The following is a 14,591-nucleotide window of genomic DNA, read 5'->3' as shown; positions in this document are numbered from 1 at the left end:
CACACCGGGCATCCATTGCAGGATGAATGCCTGCCCACTCTATGCACATCATTTTCTTCAGTGGGCTCTCTCTCAGATTTGAGATGGTATAAAGAAAGTGCACGTTACTCAGTTGGGATCCTCTACCCTGCTGGCCTGAGCAGACAGAGCATGTCATGAAGCCTGAATTTTATTCACGCTCCGGATGATTTTCAGGACCTGTCTCAGCGTGTTGTTACATCATTTCCTACAAGGAATTTGCAGGCACTGCTCGATGCTTGTGTCATATGGTAATAAGTAGCTCTGCTATAATTGCCTATGACATTTTGTTGTCCCTGAGAGTATTTTTCTCTGCTTTTGCATCCATGCAATGATGCTACTATCATTTCCTATACTTTTAAGAGCCTCTAACTTCTACGAATCTATGCTTAATTGCACAGGCAGCCACTGACTTTTCCTCAGAGCCACTATAGTCTGTAGGATCGGACTGACACATGTTGCTCTCTCTCTGGGAGTAGTACATCTAGTCTTTACTCCTGGTGTTGTTTTTGTTCAGTGAATGTAAAAGGGTGTTGGTGTAAAATGGACAGAAAGCCAATACTGATCTGGTAACTGGGGGAAACGGTCTAGAGAGAGGCGCGTAGCTAGGAAAAAGGGAATTGGGTTGTCCTTATTTTGAAGAGTTCTTAAGCAATGCTGGTTCAAAGAAAGTTATATTCTGGTCTCAGTTAAACAATAAATGCAGGAGATGTCTATTTACTTCAGTTGAGCTAGACCAGGGACATAATATGTTAATGGGAAAAAAAAAGCAGCTGTCCCATACCTGGTGAATAGATCATATACCTCGGATGAAGAATACCAAAAATCAAATCCCTGCTCTGCCTGAGGTGTATTGAAGGCTTGAGCCTCATTCCCCCAAATCCCAGATGAATGGCTTAGCAACCTGGCTAACTTAATGTGTGCATCTCCTGCTAGGGCTATTCATTGGACACAGACTTGAACTTTGGGATTATTATATGCTAAACGAGTGCAATAAACACTGGGACACAGAATCCATCTCTGTCTCTGGTGTAATGAATTTTTAATTATTTATATCAAGTGGACATGACCCTGCAGGACACTCCTACCCCTGAACAATCAGCTGGTCAAGGCACTCATCTTGGAGGTGAAAATCTTAGCATAAATTCACGGTCTGAGATACAGAATCAAGTCCATGCTCTATGCATCTTCTACAATCCCATCAGCACCTTAACCACGGGGCTACTGAGTATTCTGGAGTAGACATAGCCTCTTTCCTTATGAAATATTGCATCCCCATTGAAACCGGTATGAACATTACCACAAAAAATGTCATTTTTCAAAGAAAAAGTAACTTGTTGGAAAATTCTTGACCATCTCTGCTTGGGAGACCCTAAGGCCTTATCCAATTATTGTCTTCTGCTCACCTATTTTTAAGATCACATTTAGATTTGTGGCTGTTCGTTAATGAATGATAAGGCCTCCAATACAATTCTGTTCCATATATAGTTACTGGGGAAGCTGTTACACAAATAACAAGGAGTTCTGCCAGCAAACTTTTAAATGCACCAGAAGTCACCTCTGTTCCCTTGAAGCCAAGAGGGGATTTGCATATGCAATCCACTTCAGTTGTATCCCGAGAACTTTTTATAGACAATTTATAGGAGCTTTTGGGACTATGATATCCAGGATAATGACAATTAAGTGGATTCATTAAGATGAGTTTACAGGAGCACTGCATTATCTAAGATGACACAAGTACAAATGGTATCTGGGATGATGGCAGGATACCAGATATTGCCCAGGGGCACTCAACTCCAGTGATTCTGGACTTGTAGAGAATTTGAGGTGCCTTCAGACAAAAGTGATCAAGGAGCAATTATATTTCAAAGACACACTGTACATACATGTGCAGCCAATGGAGCATCACAGCATGAAAGGATCCAGGATCCAGTGTGGGGCTTCTTGATTTTTATTCACTTATCTCATCTCTGATAAACTTAGCAGGTCTGGCAGCAACAGTGAACAGAAACCTGGCAGTAGGTTTGGAGAGGTTTCCTCACTCCAAGAATATTTTTCATATTCGTGCATCTGGATGTTAACAATGTAGTGGTTTGTTGTGTTAGCATTTGTCCTGTTCCTCTGTGCAGTTCACTGGGCTCCAACAGGTAAACCAAGACCTCAGGTTTGCAGGATATGGAGTCTCTTGATAATGTGGGGATCCAACTGCGCTTCCTAAACATTCACCTAGTATCAGATTTCCAAAGAAACTTGGGCCCCTAAAATGCAGAGAGATATTTAACCAGGCATCTATCTTCCACTAACATCAATTTATTTAAATGAAAGTTAGGCACTAACCCTGCTTACACACTTTTAAATATACCACTAAGTGGGTGTGTCTACACAAGCTGCTTTACTGTGCAGTAGACTTATCCACTGAGCAGTAAAGCATCACGTGCACAGCATTGACTGTGCAGTACACATTAGTCTACTGAGGGGTTGCCTACGACCTGTAAATACAGGTAGTAGATTAACCCCACACTAAATACTGTGCAGTATTGAACATGTAGACTGCTGACCAGGGGCAAATTGCTTTGTCATCCAAGACAGCAGGGGATGGAAAAAACTATCCCTTCCCTGGGGCAGCTACTTCCCAGACCCAGACCCCAATCTATCAAGGTGAGACACCTTGCCCCAGATACCAGGGCCTGACTCTGGTGCCAGGGGCCAGCCCAGGGCTGGCACCTGGGGGAGCCTGGAGCTCCTGCTGGTTACTATAGGGGAGCACAGTAGGGCTGGAATAGCCCCGCACTGAATTCCTCCTCTCAGGACCAAATTTGCTCCTGTCCAGAGCAGATTTGCTCCCAATGGGAGCACATGTAGATGATTTGCTGGGGAAAGTTTACTGCACAGTAAGCTTTCTGCTCATTAATTGCATGTGTAGATGTGGCCAGTGTCTATCAGCAAATTTAAGCATGTTAATATTTTTCCATATCTATCCGTTTTAGAGGTTTCTAAAATGTTTCAAAGTGATTTTAGGCACTTCCCCTGCAAGAAGTTGAGCTCATAATACTGAAGAAATCTTTTCCTTCAAGGCACTGGAAAAAGAATGACAAAATTCAGAGAATAGCCACATTTCATGGCATATGGGGCTACAGATGGGGCAACTGGTAAAATAAGAGAGGAATCAGAAGCAATACCAAATCCTTGTAGAAAGATGTATACATGGAAGTTGTTTATAGCACAAGTAAATAGAAGACTTTACATTTAAACCTTTTGTTCATTATCAATTGAGCTAGGACAACAGGCAGAAAATTTTTTGCAAATCTTCATTCAATTTTTTAAACCAACTCAGGCTTCTGCTCTCAGCCCTTTTCTGTTTGCTTTGAACAAATACTGCCGTGAGCGAGTTTACTGGCTGCAGTGTTTGAGGGAACAGAATGTTTCAAGTGAGCATCAGAGAATATTTGAGGAAACATATTTGAATTTGCAAATTTGAATTTCACATATCAGAAACTTGTAAGAAATAGCTTGTACAGAAAGTACAGAGCAAGAATCATATGCACAATTCATTTTTGGGAGAAAATCGTGACACATAGAGAGAAAATTGTAAGCTGTAGAGTTGTAGAAGGAGCAGCCTTGGAAGATGCCCATCACGCATGCAACATGCTGAAGACACCATACAAACGTAAGGAAGGGTGGAGAGGTTGGGTTTGGGGGGCAGAACTAATGTGAATCTCACTTTCCCATCAAATAGCTACAATACTGAACTGTACAGCCTACCTTTCTCCATGTAGAATCAAGTCATAGCTCAATATTGCTTTAAACTGAGTGTTGCTCTGTGAGATGTTTTTTTCCTTGGGTCTTAACAGCAAGTATAGCTATGGTCTTTAATATGGTCTGTTTTATGATACTGTTTTGTTAGAGGCAGAAGCTTCTTGAAAAGAGGGTAAGGAGCTAAAAGCTGTTCAGCTACATGGCACGCTATGTTCCCTGCAGGATGTTACTGGCTCTGTATTAAGAAGGAAGCTCTCCCAAATCAACTTTGTATTGGAAGTTGCTCAGGTTAAGTTGTATACTTCACATGTAAGGTTAAAATCAACTCATAGGGCTTATGGCAAGAAAGCAAAGGATGATCTAGTTTGATTTCCTGTACATCTTGTATATCCTAGGCCATTACATATCATGTAAATATCCAATTTAATTAAAGCAAAACTTCCAGAATGCCATCCAGTGCTCATCAGAATTAATTCATGGAGAATCCACCTCTTCCCGTTTGTTTGTCCCAATGTTTAATCAACCTCACTGTTAAAAACTAACTTCTAACTTCTTTTGCCCCACATAGAAGAAGTAAAAACACCTTCTTCTTCCTATTCACTATTCCCCCAGTTATACAAAAGAAGATCTCATTTTTACCCCAGCATCATCCTGGGAGCTTAGGCTGAGTTACTTGTCGCCTGTAACTTCAAACTCCGTTTCAGTGTCACTGCTTTCCAGCACACAGTTCCCTATTCTGTAGGCATTGCGTCTTCCTAGGTATGTCACTTTGCATTCAGTTGCATTGAAATGCATTTTGTCTGGATGAATAGCAAGTGATCAAGGTTGTTCTGTATGACTCTTCCGCCCTCATCACTATTTACCACTCTGCTAATCTTCGTCTGCCGTACATTTTACTAGCAGTGATTTTATATTTGCTTCTAGGTCATTGTTGAAAATCTTGGGTAGCAGTAGGTCAGTATTAAGCCTTGTGGAACTGCACTAGAAGCACTGTCCTTCAGTGATGATTTCCCATTGAGGACTGCTCCAAAGATTTATTTTATGCAGATCTTGAGCACATATTCTATGTGCTACTGACTTATGCAAAATGGTAATGCAAAGCTCAGATGTGCCATGAGAAGTGAAAAGTGTGTTAGCCTACAGCTCCATCTATGCTGGTACATACCTTAGAAGTATTTCAGAACAGCTGCCCAAGGAAAATAATAGAAAAGTTTGGCCTGAAAAAGCACTGGGTGAAGAGCAACAGTAGGAAGCTAGTGTAAGATCTATGGCTAGAGCAATAAAGGATCAAAAATGAAGCACGATGCCTTACCAAATATAGTTCTAAGGAAACAGATGGTGCATCTATACATGCAATTCACGTGGACCAATAAACTCTGGCACTTATTGCACCAGAGGTTATTGCTCCCAGGTGTGCCATTTGAACGTGCGCCCAGAACTCCAGCACATTCAGCCAGGTTGGAGCAGCCCCGCCTGGCAGGGGACCTGGGGGTCCAGCCTACCCGCCCGGGGCTGCTCCGACCCAGCTCAACGTATTGCAGAGGGACTAGCCAAGGCACAAGGAAGTTCTAGTGTGAAGCTACCTGGCAGGCATCCCCATGCACTGGAGCACCCTTGTGCCTCAGCCAGCCCTGTCAGCATCTACACACGTGTTGCTGTGCACTAAAGAACGCCACCATAGGATAGTATTTGTATTCACCAGTACTACCCTGCTGCAGAGTTTACTAGTTTCCTGAAGCCTAATAGGGCCACACCTGTAGACACAAAGGGCATTTTTACACATATTCCCAACACAGCACCAGGTGCTTTTCATTAGCGAGCTCCGCTAATTAAAAGCGCCCAGCACTGCATCAGGAGGAGGTGTATTAGTGGCATGCATCAGTGCTGAGAAAATGGCAGCGGTATGCTTTGAACTAAAGCACGTCAAATGTGTTTTAGTTCAAAGTGCACCCCCACCACATCCTGTGTGCTGACGTGCACCGCACCACTAATACACATGACACAGGAGGCTGCAAGCATGCATCAATTTATGGGCTCGAGCAGACTCGATTAATCCACGCTGGCTCCCCACATGCGTGTAAGAGCCCCAAGACATTCACTGCATAACTAATTAGGCAACTCCACAGTAAACACCTCGTGTAGATGTGCCCAGAGAGAAGAAAGATGGAAAACCCAAGAAAACATGGCGACGGATAATAGAAAGAGAAATGCAAGAGTGATGCTACACCTGGTTCCCTCCTGGCAGCTGCTACTTATGTCAGAGAGATCGGGTTTTGGCCAAGGTTTGCGTGCATAAGCATGAGAGGACTAACATAACATAATTAATGACTGATATTGTATAAAGCTCATTTTTTAAATGGTCATAAACCCTACATCTGCACAGTTACCTTTCGCATCCCAGTTTGTAATCTGATGCAGCATCAGATTACTACTTCACTCCAACACCGGCCTGACACAGATAACTTAATCCTGCCAGTCCTCACTGGGAGGAGAAACCCTGGTGAGCTCAGGGCAGCGATGCTCTGCAGCTGGATGTATCATCATGTGTCTCTCTGAAACAATAATTAAAAGAGAGAGAGAATGGGAGTAAAACTCTCTTTCTACTGGATGGGGCCATTGTCTGTAGAAGGGCAACAAAGCTAGGCCATCATCCAGTGAAGTAAATCCTTGCCCTGCAGCTGCTTTCTGTGGAGGGATTCCTCCAGCCAAGAAATCAGTTCAGCTTTTCTCCAAAAATCACAAAAATAAGGCATGATACAGTAAAACCACATGGGCAGTTGAGGAAGTCTAGATCCTCAGCTGCAGCTCTTCTGTCGACTCTAACGGAGAGCTGCCATTTTACACCAGCTGACTATCTGGCCTGCTCACTGCACCCGTCATCACAGAAACATGTGAGTGACAAACGGTGGGAGAGAAGAGAGAAGTTCTTGACCGGGGAGTACTTTGCACTGCCAGGGAGAATACAGCTGCAGATACAATTGCCTACAATTGAGTGTGCTTTTAACTCACAGGGGAATCCTGTTCACCCAACCTGCCGGTTTGCAGCAAATATACCTGGCTGATTGTGCATTCGGATCACTGGGAAATCAAGGAAATAGCAACGGCACCAAGTTTGCAAGCTCTGCTGTTTGGAGCCTGTGGGTATTTATACACATGCTCTGGGAGGCATGGGGTGGGGGGCACTTCAATTAGTGCAGCTCAGAGAGCCGCGCTAATTCAAAGCTCCCGGAGCATCATGTGTATCAGTGTCCCCGTGCTAAAAAATAGTGGCAGGGCACTTCGAACTAAAGCTTGATGAACAAGCATTCATTTAAAGTGCCCCACTGCCATTTCTCAGCATGAGGACACTGACACATGTGATGCTGGAGGCTGCTGGAGCACGGCCATTTCCACCCTCCAGCAGACTCCATGAATCAAGTCGGCTCCGACATGCTGGAATTACAGCGTGTCGGAGCAGGCTCCCTGCAAGTGTGTGGGAGCCCTGTGGTTCTGCGGTTTAAATAACCCAGGATCCCAAGCAGCTGATCCTGCTTTCCTGTGTTGCACAGATTTAGCCTGTGGACTGCTCCCCTCCCATGCCTTCTATCTCAGATCACCTTCTCTGGTTTTTTAGGCAAGGGTACAATTTAGGTGTGATCATGATATTTATAAGAACCATTTTGGATACAGGGGGGGAAAAAAAAAGGGGGTCATAACAGATAACAAAGGCAAAGAAGCTGCTGGAGTGTGAGCAAGCACCTAACGGGATGCCCTGCTGTTATGCACTGATATCCTAGAGGATTTACAACCGAGGCAAGTGCAATCAATGAGCCACTTGATCCGCTGGTGGCAGAACAATTTACAGTCTGGTGGTCTGCTTTTTGCAACATGTAAAGCAACATCGAGAAAGTCCTGAGCACTTTCCTGAGCATCCAGCCCCTAGATAGCTCACAGCAAAGCAAAGACCTGGAGGGCGAGAATATTCTCGTCTGTGGGGACTCAGCCTACATCGTCTGGATCTCTGCCACCCTGGATGCTGTTTGTCTCACAACTCATCTTGGCACTTCCTTCCTTCCATGCAGTCCCATATACATGGACCAGCCTTCTCAGAGCGACCTGTGAAACCCCTGCTCTGTCTTCCCTCAGGTAGCCCCACCACCCTAAAAACCTTGCAAAGTTTACTGAGAATCTCTTGATTGATTTCTTTCCAAGACCTGCTCCATTTAATGCTGCTTTTTCCAAGAATCTCTGACCAACGAGAGTCTAAAAATAAAAGGTGAGTGATAAACAGGAAAGGATAATAGACTCATTCCTTGGAGAATAAGGTAGCATGGATAAACTTTCCTCTACCACAAGTTAAGAGCGTATACCAGGGCAGTAGATGACACACAATAAGGCCCCTCCATGTGTGCCTCGTAGTCATTTGTTTATGCCCTTGTTGGAGAACTTGAACATAAATCCCCCCGTTCAGTCCACAAAGCTATGGAGAAATACTTGCTTTGGGCCAGTGCATGCACTTTTGTTTTTAGTGGGTGTGACTACACGAGACACTTACCGCTCACTATCCTAGTAGCATGCCAGTCCAAAACCGTGCTAATATGCTACTGTGTAGTGTTATTAGGCAGTAAGCATCACTAAAAAAAAACCATGCACCAGTGCTACTGCGCAGTGAATTAGTACTTGGTTAATCAGGAACTAAACTTAATGCACTGTGACCGGGGTGCATTAATGAATGTGTAGACTTGCCCAGTGTTTTCTAATGTAGCCGGCAACCCGAGAAGTTTCCTTTGGAGGCAAAGTCCAGTCCTGAAAGAACTGTAATGGGATAATTTCACCACAGCGTGACTAGATCGACAAGGGTGTTTCAGCAAGTAATGGGAATTTCCAAATAAAATTAGTTTGCATGCAATGAGTGGAAACTACACAGCAGTAGGGAACATTGATGAATGCACCCATCATTTATCACTATGTCGAGAAACGACATGATTCAGAAAATGATCATTGCACACAAAATGATTTTATTTCAACACTGCTATTACTTTCTGAAACACCCCCGTGCATATAGGCGCTCACATTCCTATAAATACAGAAACCCCTAATTCTGTAAGTCCCTTCTCCTCACTACAAGAGAAAACACTAACAGGAATGACTGGATGTACTTTATTCTTTATGATTATTTGAACAGGAGAAACTTCCAACATTGTAAACAGGACCCCAACGTGCTCTCTGATAACTCTCCACCTATGACTGGTGCTGGGAAAAGAGGAACGGCTCTTCCTAATTCCTGTATTTTGGGATGTCACATTGTTGGCCATGGCCTTCTTGTCTAATAGTAGGCACATCATATGTCCTTTCTTGCAGTTCCCTATCTTTACCCTAGTTTCATAGTAGGTAGGGTCAGAAGGGACCTGAGTAGATCATCAAGTCCGACCCCCTGCCATGGGCAGGAAAGGATGCTGGGGTCAAAAGACCCTGGCAAGGTGTCTATCTAGCCTCCTTTTGAAGACCCCCAGGGTAGGAGCCAGCACCACTTCCCTTGGAAGTTGGTTCCAGATCCTAGCTGCCCTGACTGTATAGTAGTGCCTCCTGATATCTAGCCTGAATCTGCTTTCTGTCAACTTATGGCCGTTATTCCTTGTTCCAGTGCACAGGGGAACAGGGACTCCCCCAATGCCTGCTGGTCCCCCTTGGCCAGTTTGTAAATGGCCACCAGATCCCCTCTCAGCCTTCTCTTGTGGAGGCCGAACAGGTTCAGGTCCCGTCGCCTCTCCTCATAGGGCCTGCCCTGCTGCCCCCTGATCATGCGAGTGGCCTCCTCTGGACCCTCTCCATGTTGTCCACATCCCTCCTGAAGTGCAGCACCCAGACCTGGACGCAGTACTCCAGCTGCGGCCTGACCAGTGCCGCATAGAGGGGGAGGATCACCTCCTTGGACCTGCTCGAGATGCATCTGTGGATGCACGACAAGGTGCGGTTGGCCTTCCTAGCTGCCTCCCCACACTGCCGGCCCATGTTCATCCTGGAGTCAATGATGACTCCAGGATCTTTTTCTGCCTCTGCACTAACAAGAAGGGAGTTCCCCAGCCTGTAGGTATGGTGTCGGTTGTTCCTCCCCAGGTGCATCACCTTGCACTTGTCAGTATTGAATCCCATCCTATTCTCATCCGCCCACCCCTGTAACCTGTCCAGGTCCAAATGCCTGGACAGGTTGGAGATACCAATCGTTCCTTTCTTTTTCCTCACCTGGTTTTGTCCTGCTTGTTGAGTTGTAGGATTTCTCTACATCAGTGTATACCTGTTGCTGTAACATGGACAGGTTTACAACATCTTTTGAATGGATCACCTCCGTTTTGATAACATTAAATTAAAGTCCATTTCGTTCCATCACCATCCCTGGGAACTTTCAAAAGCAGGTTAGACAGGTACTTGAATGGGATGGTTTAGTCAGGGATGATTCTTCCTTGAGCAGGGGTCTGGACTCGATGACCTCCTGAGGTCCCCTTCCAGCTTGGCTTTCCTATGACCCTCTTCTATGGTCAGGAATGACTGCAACTGCAAGTCAGTCTCTACCTTGTGCAATGCCGAGGGAGCCCAAGCCCATCGTGGACTCCAACTCTGCGACTCACTGTAGGATCACAGGGCTCCCCTATTCCAAGGGGGTGAAAAAGGAGCGGACCATGAGATGGCAAGGAAATTTGCTGGTACAAATCCACCCACCTCCCCCATCCTTGGGCAGGTCCACACAATACAGCTGTAAAGTGGTTGACCCATTGTCCCCTGAGACAACCCCAGCATGCTGCCCAATTACATAAGTGTCACCTTGAACTTATAATTTCATCCATAAAAATAGAATGGAAAGCTGTCTTTTATTAAGATCTCTTCAGCAAATAAGAGGCACCTGCATCCTCCTCCTGCATGAATGCTTATGTAAGATCTTATACGGACTTTCCTTTCAAATTTCATGTCTATTTCTGGTGACTTTCAATTAAATTCCATTTAATGCTTGGTATTCTTGTAATTCGCTGGATCTTTTCTTTATTAAGTTTGTGCATAGAACTGCTGAATGTATTTGGTATTTTTAAACCTGTTGTAGATACATTTCTGAATAATGGTTGTATTTTTAAACCAAAACTTTTTCCCCAGGATTGAGTTTAATCAATAAGAGGTAAGTAACCTTGGATTCAACTATAAATTACTTTCCATAACTCTCTGCTTGCTTATATGGCCTTAATCACTGAAACTGTAAGCAACAGCAATCCCTTGATTTAAGGCTGATCTCAAGCTCATTTATGTGTCTTGATCACTGAAATATAGATGTAGCTCAATAAGACAGATGGATTTTTCCTTGCAACCCCCCAATTTTCATGAGGTTTAAGGGACTCCAAGGGAGACTTCTTTCATCACCCACAAATTTTATGTGGCTCCACACCTTTCCCAATGGGCTCGTGTCTCAATGGCACCATCCAGCCACCATGGTTCTCTCCTATATGTTCATGGTAACAACCTGACACACTAAACTTTCTCCAAGTATACCAAAGAGCCCTTACAGGACCTTACCATCTACAGAGAGGCATGTGAAGCAAGCAGACATTTAGGGACAGAGAACAATAGATGTTTTATACACAGGTCACTGCCATTTAATGAAGTTCTTTACTCTGTGTATTAACAAATGCCCTGAAGATTTGGCCTGTCATCAGAAGTACAACTAACCGTATGACCCTAAATTCCCCTTTTCCCCTTCTGTGTGTGATGGAGAGAATAATGAAAATGGAAAAACAGCAAAAAACAAATTAATATTCAAGACAATTATCCTGCAACAAAAAGGAGGAACTATCTTCATTTCCATTTTATGACTGTATGTAATCTTTAGGGGAAAGCCAACAGCTACAGATAAAATAAGTCTTGATCCAAAGGTCCCAAACTCAGTCTAAAGTAAAGCTGCTGTAACAAGAATAGTGTTAACATTTCCACTGAACTTTGGGCAACTCTATTATTAATTAATTCCATTGCATTAGTGTCCAGTGTTACATTATAAATATCTAACAATGTCACAAAGAATTATCAAAATAAACTGTGAACTGGACATGTATACTGATAACAAGAATGTCCTGTGATACAATAGCTAATGCTAACATGAACATTGGATGGAAGTTGCCCTGGAATTTAAACCACTCTCTAAATACTAGCGTAGCAGAAGACCCCTACCCCTGAACCTGCAGGAGGAAGGAGCTCTCCTGGACTCCCCAAAGAGCAAAGTGGGTTTTGAGTTATATAGCTGTCTTTCTTTAGAGTCATATGTACACTGGAGGACTGGGTTGTGTTTACTGGGAGGCTTGGAGGCCATGCAGCAGGGTGCCAAGGGAGCGCTATGTGTTCAACTCTGTATACAGCAGACAGGCAGTGGGGCTGGGAGCCAAAGCCTGAGACACTGGGCCAGGGCTAAAGGCCAAAAAAAAGGGCCCAAGCCCTGAAAAAGGGCAAAGCTTGGACAAAGGGAGTAGTGCTCGAGGGGCAGTGAGTGTGGATGAAACTGGGAAGTCCCACAGACACTATTAGTGGAGTGACTCCTGCAAGGCCTGGGCATGGCTATGGGGGTGGCTGGAGGGCACAAGTAATACCCCAGAGGTGGGTTAGTGCCTGAATAGGGCCAATAGGGCCCACTCAGGTAGACCATGTGTGGATTCAGGAGCACCCACTCATAGACTTTGGGGAACAGACTCCCAATTAAAGAAGCCAAGGAGCCTGACCCGGGGGCAGTAGGTCTGAGCCAAAGGGACCAGCCAGAACAGTGAGGGTGGAAGCCAGGAAGACTGAGACTCCAACTAGGGAGTGGGGGCATCTGGGGGTGTGGGGCAAGGTACCCACTTAAGTGATGCCTAGAAATACCACACCCACAGGATGCCTTGACTCCCTCGTTGGGGCTTCAGCCTTCCTGGCTTCCACCCCCACTGTTCTGGCTCCTTGGGCTCCAGCCCTTGTCTCACCCTCTCAGATCTGCCCTACCTGGGCTGAGAGCCCCCTGGCCCCACCTCCACCCCTCTCTGGGCCGTGGGCAATCTGCCCCTGTTTCTGCCTCTCATGGGCAATGGGTCCTTCACCCTTGCTTTGCCTCTCCCAGGCTTTTCTCTCTCTCTCCCTGCAATCCAGCCCCTGTCCTGTGGCAAGGCTCCAGTCAGCCCTTTGGACCTCCTCTCACCCCTTTCTAGTCCTTCTCAAGCCACCAGTGTATTGGCTATAACTTAATTCTCCATGCCTGCTGGCTCTCTAATGCAATCACCAGCCATACCAGTTCTCATCCCCTGCTCCTTGCTTGCAGCTCTATAGGCACAGCAGGACCGCACTCAGCTCATCATCAGCAAGTATCTCCCTGCATAGCTCCTTTCTCTTCTGCCTCCAGGGCCAGGCTGCTTGCTCTGGCCTTGGCTTATATACCACCAAAGCCCTGCCCCTTCCGGTCATGTGGCTCTGTGGGCTGCCTGCAGGCGCTTTCTAACATGCTTTGCTTACCAGCCTTCAGGATGGCCTACAGCTGCAGAGTTAGCACCGCACTAGCTCTCTTGCTGCTCCCCCAGGTTCCCCTACTGTTGTACTACCTTTGTACTCACGACACTTTCTCATCTTAAGGCCCTGGCTGCCTATCACCCTATAGCTAACCCCAGCCTGAGTGCAGTTTGCTTCCATTTTCTCTCTCACAGTAACAGGAGCTGTAGGGTCCCTGTTACAAAGCCAAATCCTCACCATAAGCTTGTGGTGTTCCAAGAAAATTGTTAAGAGCTGCACTGATTCAGGCTGTTTGAAGCATAGCCTTCAAGACAGCGCCGGCCTCTAATGCTACTGATGTCATCAGCAGATATGATAAGCACATAAGCTAATAGTATTGTTATCATGTTCTTGCTAGGACACTGACTTATGTTGTCTTAGACAGGGTAAAACAAGGCAAAAAGTATAGTGGCAGCTGAGGTATAACCAGCAATTGATTATATCTGACAAAATCAAAGCCACCGGTAACATGGCTGCAAGCAATTCCAATTTCAGACCATTTCAGGCTGACATTTCAGCTTTACTTCTATTTCCCTTGATATAGTCATTCAACATTTATTGTACAGTTCTTGTCCTCCCTGCCCTCTGTCTTTTGTCAGCTTGCCTTTAAGGCCTTTGGTTAATTCACCATTCTCTGCTAACTCTTTTTCTGAGGGAGACTGTTCCCAGATGCCTCCATGAGAAATCACAGGGTGGGCATGGACATCACTTGCATGTCAAGCCAATGCTCTAGTCTGCCAGGCTCTTTGACATTAAACTTGATTGTTAGTTCATAGCCAGTGGTACAATTAAGGTCTTGTAGAAACAAGGGGAACTAAAATCTGCCTAATGCCAGGTGAATAAAAAGGTCTGACCACTGTAGAACAAATGAGGAAAAGTATCTTCTAAATGAAGATAAAGAAGAGAGTTAAAAAGCTCCTATAAAAATAGCTAGAAAAATGTTGAGTCAGATGTCAAATGAATGAAATAACAATTCAGATTGATTGATAATTGAGCAACAATCCATCATAATTTTAGGAAAAATATATCAGGAGAAAATTAGACTCATTTTCTCATGTTCATCATCATCATACAGCTTAATCAAGCAGATCCTGCTAAGTTAAAAATTATATATAATTTCTAATTATAGTCAGGCTGCTAGCCTGACTGTCTCACAACAGTTTTGGGCTGGTGTGATTCCCTTTAGGATGACTATGCCCTGATGGCCTGTGATCCCCTCTTTCTCTACCTCTACATGACTTCTACATTTCCCCATTGCATGCTTTACTATGTTGGCTGCCTTTTCAGTACACTAGTCA

The sequence above is a fragment of the Gavialis gangeticus genome, unplaced genomic scaffold (genome assembly GCF_001723915.1).
Source record: "Gavialis gangeticus isolate Ggan-Ray unplaced genomic scaffold, GavGan_comp1, whole genome shotgun sequence".
NCBI lineage: Eukaryota > Metazoa > Chordata > Crocodylia > Gavialidae > Gavialis > Gavialis gangeticus.
The sequence above is the reverse complement of the archived record's forward strand: the minus strand, read 5'-3'. Positions refer to the sequence as shown.